This window comes from Apodemus sylvaticus, chromosome 17 (genome assembly GCF_947179515.1).
Source record: "Apodemus sylvaticus chromosome 17, mApoSyl1.1, whole genome shotgun sequence".
NCBI lineage: Eukaryota > Metazoa > Chordata > Mammalia > Rodentia > Muridae > Apodemus > Apodemus sylvaticus.
This window is the reverse complement of record NC_067488.1, coordinates 43,616,074-43,624,176: the sequence shown is the minus strand read 5'-3', so window position 1 is coordinate 43,624,176 and position 8,103 is coordinate 43,616,074. Positions and strand designations below refer to the sequence as shown.

The 8,103-nt window shown below is 53.0% G+C and overlaps 1 long non-coding RNA gene across 1 annotated transcript; it reads right to left on the bottom strand.

Moving 5' to 3' along the window:
• Window positions 1-2,613: 2,613 nt before the first annotated feature.
• LOC127667684 (uncharacterized) lies at window positions 2,614-6,180 on the bottom strand. Its single transcript, XR_007973916.1, has 3 exons — window positions 5,520-6,180; window positions 5,252-5,340; window positions 2,614-5,097 (listed from the first exon to the last, which is right to left on the bottom strand). It is a non-coding gene; the product is annotated as an uncharacterized LOC127667684 (long non-coding RNA).
• Window positions 6,181-8,103: the final 1,923 nt, after the last annotated feature.

Below are 8,103 nucleotides of genomic sequence, written 5' to 3'. Positions count from 1 at the left end.
TGAATTTGACTCTTTTAATTTGCTACTGAGGAAGGTGGCTGGGCCTGACTTGGGGCACAGGTGGTGACACACCCCCAAGTTAGAGAACAGGTTTTCCTATGGGTTAACCCCTAGCTAGGCTAGCACCTTTTTATTTAGCCAGCTCTCAACAGAGCCACTGACTTAGGGTTTTATTGCTGTGAACAGACACCACGACTAAGGCAACTCTTCTAAAGACAAGATTTAATTGGGGCTGACTTACAGGTTCAGAGGTTCAGTCCATTGTCATCAAGGTGGGGAGCATGGCAGCGTCCAGGCAGAGGTGGGGCTGGAAGAGTTGAGAGTTCAACATCTTTATCTAAAGGCTGATAGGAGAAGATTGACTTCTAGACAGCTAGGATGAGGGCCTTAAAGCCCACAGTGACACACCTATTGTCACACCTCCTAGTAGTACCACTCTTCCTGGGGCCAAGCATAAAGCATATACAAACCATCACAACCATCAACTGGGGACCGAACCATCAACACATGAACCTTTCTGGGAGACATCTCATATTTAAACACTAATGTGTTTCTATGGGTTTCCTCATACTTTTATATATAATGGTGAATAAGGTCAGAAGAGCAAAGACCTCTGTCACCCCAACCCTTCCAGCTACTCTCTTTCCTAGCTCTGCCTGGCAGGTACTTCTTTATTCTTCTGAGCTGGGTCTGTTACTCTGTTAGACAAGAGGATGATGCAGACGGGCCCCTTTCTGAGATGGCTTCCTCTTCCATTGAAAGCCACCATCTGGTTCATGTTCCTCTGTCACCGATGTACTTGTCTACACCGGCGCATGGCACAGATGTGCTGACATCTGCTCAAACACCCACCTGCATAGAGGGACTGGCAATTCTGAGCTCAAGCGATGAAGACACGGTGAAGGTCCTTGTGTGAGTTTCTGCGAACACAGATATCATTTTGATGCAGGAGAGTGCCTCACATGGCATTCTTGGGTACTGCAATCTCACTTGGTGAGAAGCCACGGAACCACCCAGAGGAACTGGGCCATTTTGCTTTCCCACGGGAGTGTGGAAGCCTACAGCTTGGTTGTTTTCGTCTCAGCTTTTTCTAAATGTGTGGGATGGTTTCTGATTGTGTCTGGAATCTACAGGCCTTCGTGACTGATGACACCAAATATCTCACCAATATCCCCTTTGGTGAAGTGTCTGTCTATGACTTTCACCCTCCTTGTCTTCTTATTTCAAAGTGATGACTATCATACACAAAATTTCAAAAGCAGTAGTTCCTTTCTCTCTCTTAGTGTGTGTGTAGGGGAAGGGGAGGGGCACGTGTGCCAGGTGCACATGTGGAGGTCAGGGGACAACTTTGTGAAGTCCATTCTCTCCGTCCACCTTTACGTGGGTTCCAAGGCTTGAACTCAACTTGTCAAGCAGGGTCTTTACCTTGACATCACATTGCCCGCCTCAGGAGTGAGGCCTCTTGGCAGCCTGACCAGGCTGAGGGCCATCAGGAAGCTGCTCCCCAACCAAAGGGACCAGCAGCTCCCATCAGGAGGCATGTGCTGAGGGCACAGTTTACTGGTCACTCACTGGGAATGCTGAAAGGCCAGAGGGAGACACTGGCAGGCTAGTGCTGGGGTCCTGAGGCCCCTGCCATCCTAAGAGGACACGCAGAGGATGAGCCCAAGACTCAAGCAGTCCTGGGGTGGGAAGGTCCTGTGGACAGCATGGAGGTTCTTTTCACCACAAGTCAAGTCCGGTGAGGGACCCCCTGTGACTTTGAGTGGAACAGTTGCAGCTGCTGGCAAGAGGTGTCAGGCTCAGCCTGACAGGGATCAGTGATCCCTATGGAGACACGTTAAACCCCAAAGCCAAGGAGAGGACAGGATTTGGGCCAGAAGCGGGGCCTTCTGAGCACTCACAGGAGACGGCCTGAGTAGAGAGGCTCTGCAGCATCTACTGGGCAGTAGAGTTCCAGGTATAGAAAGAGAGCAGAGCTATGTGTGTGAGGGGAGAGGAGGGCTGGGGGGGGGGCGGACATACAGCAGAAAGGCCTAACAGGGTAAGGCACATCCCAGGGTGGCACAGCTCCTTGGCAGTACACAAATCCCTCCTAACAACCTGGTGACGTGGTGAAAGCCTGTGCACACTGTGGGAATGTCTGGAGGAGGTAGACAGTTCAAGGCTGGGCAGGCTCTGAGAGCAGACCCTGAGAAACCATCCCATATAGGTTTCATTGCTGTAGCAGTCTCCTACTCATAGATCAAGGTAAGCCTAGTCCCTCTGGCCACACATTGAAACCTGGCCCTTGCTATACACTGAGGCCTAACCCTGGTCACATCGAGTACTGACCCTGCCCACTTACTAAACACAATCTCACGCCCTTCCCTCTGGACACCTCTTTGAATCTGAGAGGCGCACGTTGTGGTTGTGGAGATGGCTCTGCAGGGCGCGGCAGGGTGCTTGCTGGGGTGCCCAAGGAACGCATCACTAGATGCACCAGCAGGCCCCCTTCTCCTGTGCTCTCGCACATCCTGGCCGAGACTCAGCAGCAGGCGAAGAGCAGAGACCACACTGAGAGAGCTGATGTGACTCAGAGGGCTCCTCCTCACTTTATTTTTAACTCCTCCGAACCCTATAAATACAGCAATGATCGCCCAATACCGTCAATACTCCCAACGCCTCCCGCCCTGGTGCTGGCCCACTGTTGTGGGGGTGGTGTGGAGGGAGGTTGTTGAGCAGGCCTGAGGCAGACATCACAGGCAAGGGGGGGAGCCTGGGGAGTGTTAGATCCTCAGCCCCTGATCTTTGTGCTTTCCCAGGCGGGCAGTCTGCATCTGATCGTTGCCATCCATTACAGAAGCAAAACAAAACAGCTGGGTTTGGTTGTTTGTTTTCTTGTTGTTCTTTTGCCTGAGACACAGGGTGCACGACCGAGTGTGTGCGACAGAGCCCTCACTGCAGCATCTGCTGGAGGAGTGGTTAGGGCTTCGACGGTAGCTTGTGGCTTACAGACAACTGACCAGTGAATGGATGGACAGTTAGACTGGAGCTTGGTGCTGTAGGACAAAATGTGAAGGAATGTGGAGGCGCCGCCACCAGGCTATCTGGAGACTTCCTGCTCTCTGCTATTCAGGACAAGACACAGAGGGACCTAGCCCGCTTTGTAGATGGAAAGGCCCCATACTGCCATCGTGGCATAGATAGAAGATGGACCCTCAGGCAAATGCAAAGACCCGTGGGTCTGTGGGATGAGATGGGAGTCATGAAATCTGACAATCAATCCTGTATGGCACTAACCACTATGCCAAGCTCCTTGGAAGCGTCTTCCCATGATGCTCTCAGGAGTGTGTCTCTCCCGTGTGGAGCTGAGGCCCAGAGAAAGGAGCAACTATGAGTGGCCACTATTCACCTCAGGTCAGGTTGGGCTGGAAAGTGGGGCCAAACGGTCATATCAGAACTGAGGCTTACAAGGCTATTTACCTGTCGTCATGATAATGCTGTGGCTGTGGCCTCTCTCCCTCAAGCCTATGTCCCTGAAGTTTCTCAGCCTCCTTCCTGTCACCACAAGCTCTCTTCATACTGTTGGGTAGGAAGCTGGGGGTACAGGGCTCCAGCTGGAGGACCCCAAGGTCAGAGGGCGAATTTTCTAAAGTGGTCCTCTTGTCCTGAAGGCTCCCAGCCTCTGAAGCCCGAGTTGGCCTTCCTGTATGGGCTCCCTGATCAGAGGCAGGCTAGAATTCCTACAGCCTTTCCAGGTTGGCACTGGAGAGCTTGACACTACCTTCTCCTGTGGCCTCTTGCCTGCAGGTTCTGCCCCTCACCGTGCCTGCTGCATAGGTATTATGAGTTTGGGCCTCCTCAGGGGCCTCTGCCTTCACAGAGGCAGGATCACGGGAGGCAGAAACCACTAGGCTCTAGAGATCCAACGCAGCGTATGGACTTGTCCTTGGGAGCCTGGCGTGGCTGCTTCAGGAATGAGCAGTGACTCTGCTTCTCAAGGACACGTGGGACACTCAACAAGGGGACCAGGGACCAGCCAGGACAGCCTCCTTAGCCCTTCTCACTGAAGAGCAGAATAGACACCAAGTTCTCTTCCTTGAGGGGGAGGAATGCAAGTAGTGGGGAAGAAGGCAAGTTCTTCTTGCTTAGGGTCCGGGGCTACTAGGTGTTCCAGGCTAAGTCTCTTGCCTTCTGACTTGTCACCAGACATCAGCAGGGCCTGACTAGGGTAGGGAACAGAATTGCCGTAGTGGCTGTGAGGCCCCAGCCCAGAGTCCTAGCCCACTACTACCTTATCTGTCCTGGCTCCTCAGTTAACCTGTGGCTTTTTTTTTTCTATGCAATTCCTGTGGTTTCTCGTGGCTACAGAGCAGAGCCCCATGGCTGGTAGCATCACCAATACCAGGACAACCTCCTAGCGTAGCCACTAATGTAGGCCTTGAGGCCCTGGGAGTTCCTCAAAAAGGGTACAAAAACACAGCCAGCTGAGGTCTCGCCTGAGTTACCTTCTACCTACCATACTCGAGAAGCCTGAGTTACCTGATAGGTCTGACTGTGTACACATCATAGTCTCTCCACAGGTCACAAGAAACTGGTAGGATGAGGGTGCTTGGGCCCTGGGGCCACACCTTGAGGGCTCTTAGGCCTTGCCCATTTGTTCTTCATTCAGAAACAAGTGTGAGGCTGGAGAAGGGTAGCTGGGTTCTCCTTCAGAGAAACTGTAGCTGCTGAGAACAGGACCCTGTGGTTAGGGAAGGGGCAGCCCACCCAGGAGGCACCTTACCTGGGTGGGGCAGGGGATGGAGTTCTGTGGCCTTACAGCTTTCTCCCTGCTTCCTGATTCTATTTTTGCTAGAATATTGTGGATGTTTGCCAACTTTCCTGCTCAGTCACATTGACCTATGAAAAAATACTCATACCAGGGGCCACCAAACAGGAACTTCACTTTAGGGTAGAGAGGCCAGAGGGTCAGGTGCTAGGCTAGAGGAGGGCAGGCACTTACATAACTTGGGCACAGGGAAGGCTGCCTGGGCAAGGACCAGAGTTGGTGTGGAAGCAGAGTCCAGGGTGGGAGGCGCTTGCAGACAGGAGATCCAGGCTGGAAGATGGGACCTGAGGTAACATCATTGATGTTAGCTGAGTCTGAGAAGGTGATGGCCTTATCCTATGGCTCTACCCCGTGACTGCTCACTACTTGGTAGGGTGACTGCCATGCCTACTTTTTTAGGTTGGAGGAGGGAAAAAGGGAGGTGGGTTAGCTAGCTACCTGTTCTTCTGAAGGGTTTGAAGACTATTTTCTCTGCTGGCACTCCATCCAGGCCATGACTGAGTCACACAGCCAGCTGAGCTGCGCTCCTATCAGAACAGAGAAAAAAATGTGGTTCTACTGGTAAGGGCCTGAAGGGACCTGAGGCGAATGATTTAATGAATGAACGGAGGCTGTTCATTCATTGATTGAGGGAATAGAGTGGGAGGCACAGACACCTTACATTGTTGGGGAGTGTTGAAGGGATGGTAGGAGGTGAGACCCTTACCGAGTAGTCACTTTTGCTGGATTTGGAGATGTGGTCTAGCTGGAGAGATGGCTCAGCAGTTAAGAGCACTGGCTGCTCTTCCAGAGGACCAGGGTTCAATTCCCAGCATCTACATGGCAGCTCACAACTGTCTGTAACTCCAATTCTAGGGAATCTGACATCTTCACACAGACATTTACGGAAATGCAGTCTAAGCCAGGGCCACCCATGTGGCTTCTGGGGCTGGGTTGGAGTCCTCATGAGCCTCCCAGGCAGCTGTAGTTGCTGAGCCCAAGGTCCTTCCAAAGGTGTTGGAACTATCCCAATCTAATGTCCCCAACCCAGTGCTAGAAACCCCTCTGCCTTCCAAGTATCAGAGTCCACTTTGCAGAAGCCAGTCTCGGACCCGTGCTCTGAGGTGCCTGAGATCTGAGGGAATGTAATCCAGACCTGCTGGAGACCTGGTGCCAACTCTGCCCAAGAGTTCTGGTCCTGGGCCTGCTCCCCAAGCCTTAGGTAGGCTGTCTCCCTCTGTCCCTCTGTCCTACTGTCCTACAGCCCAGGCTGTAGGAGTGCGCACCCTACCTCTCTGTATGAGGCAAAATGGCCTTACCCCAGACATGAGAGGAGGCACTGAGCCCATTGCTCAATCACATAGCCCATGATGTGGGGGAGAAAGCCATTCTGGAGAGGTCACCTCGTGGAAAGCACATTTAATTTTCCTTTTTTTCCTGTGGTATGAGGATGGAACCCTGAACTGGACCCTGAACCACACCCCCAGCCCTCCCCTCCCTCTTCTTCATCTTGGAAGAGATAAGACGGATAAGTAAGAATGACTTCCTAGACTTCCCACAGGCCTTGGCGCTTGGTTACCAGTCCTCCCAAATGCTTGAGCCTATTCCCAGCACAGGCAGAGCTGGGTGTGTGCACATCTTTGGCCCACCCAGCCTTTTCTGTCCTCATGAATGATGGTACCGTGAAAAACTAATTGTTTCCATGCATGTGTCTGGACACAAACTTATACCAATGTAAGCTGGAATCCACATTCACACCCAGTTCAGGCAGGGACAGCCAGCCATCTCTGTGTACAGGTCCATGCCCTCTCCTATTGTCACTCTGCCCTTTACGATGTACACACGCACATCATACACACACACACACACACACACACACACACACACACCAGTGCCTCAGTGCCTCAGTGCCCAGAACACATGCTAGCATTTGGGTTCTCATGAGAAGCACTCTTTCAGACACCTCACAGATACACGCTTGGGTTCACAAGCTCACTGGCACTCAACAATGTTCACATGCTTAATCCCCAACACACACATTACAATCTTTAAGCACCAGGAGCTAGAAGTTGCTTTAGAAATCTCAGATCACTGAGATCTACAGACTGATGGATGCCCAGAGGCACACAGACCCTTCAACAGGAAGTTTTGGTGTGTGGCCATATTCCCAGTTCTACTCATCCCTTGTCATCTGAGGTTGCAGAGAGCATGCTTAGTGCCTGGTAGTCCAGGAGTCTGTGCAGGGTGTGTCAGCAGGTGTTTGACTCTGCTAGACAATGGGCTAAGGAAAGGATCCACTGGGTAGGACCACGTGATTAGCAAAGGCCAGAGCAAATCATATTCTGCTGCCCCTGAATGACCTAGGCTCATCATGCACCTGAGAGGCGATCACCAAGTGACACATCCTGACTCACGCTCCTCCCCACTCTGGTCCTTCCTCCCATGTATCCACTGGAGAATGAAGGGGAACCTTCAGGAAGCCCAGTGCCAAGCCGAGATTGAATATCTAGGTAGGATCCTCAAAGGGCCACCTCGAGTCTATACGCAGCTCCCAGGCATGGTCCTTGCTAGGGCACTTCAATTACACTCATCCTCAGATTTCCGGTCTGTGTCCCCGCGGGAAGTTCAAGTCCATGCTCCCGGTAACCAAGCCTTCTCTGCTAGGCGTGACTGAGGCCGGGTCCAGCTTCCTCCTTTCACATCACCCTTAATCTTACTGGACTTGAAGCTGAGCGCCTTTCCGACTGGCACCTTTTAGCTGCGCCAGCTGCCGTCAGGCTGTCTTCTTCCCGGTTTCCCGCAGCCACTACTCCGCGACTCGCAGGGCACGCTGGGACTTGCAGTCCTTTGCCTGGCGTGCAGAAGGCCACGTACCATTGGTCGGTTTTTCGTCACGTGATGCTTGGATGCCCTGCTTGCTGCTACACAACCCACCTCTGAGAAGGTTGGAGCACGCCCCAGAGGTGAGGCAGGTATGGCAGGTGAGGTGGCGGTAGCGGTCGGTCGTGGGCTGGGCTACAGCCTTGGGAGAAGGCGGAGCGGCTCGGGCAGGCGTGCGGGGCGGAGCCTGGAGGCCCACGAGTGGGCGGGGCCGGGTGCAAGACCGGTGATGTACCTGGCTTGGAACCCAAGAGCGGAGCATGGGATAGGGACTTACATCACGGATGCAGCGCTAGGGTGCATGGCTTGGGCACTGCGTGGGTGGGGACGGTCCTAGCCGGCAGAGCGGCTCTGGGTTTGGCTAGTTTACTTACTACCCACCTTTGAGGACTGCGCTGTACCTGGAGCGTCGGCGAACTCACTTGTTAGCT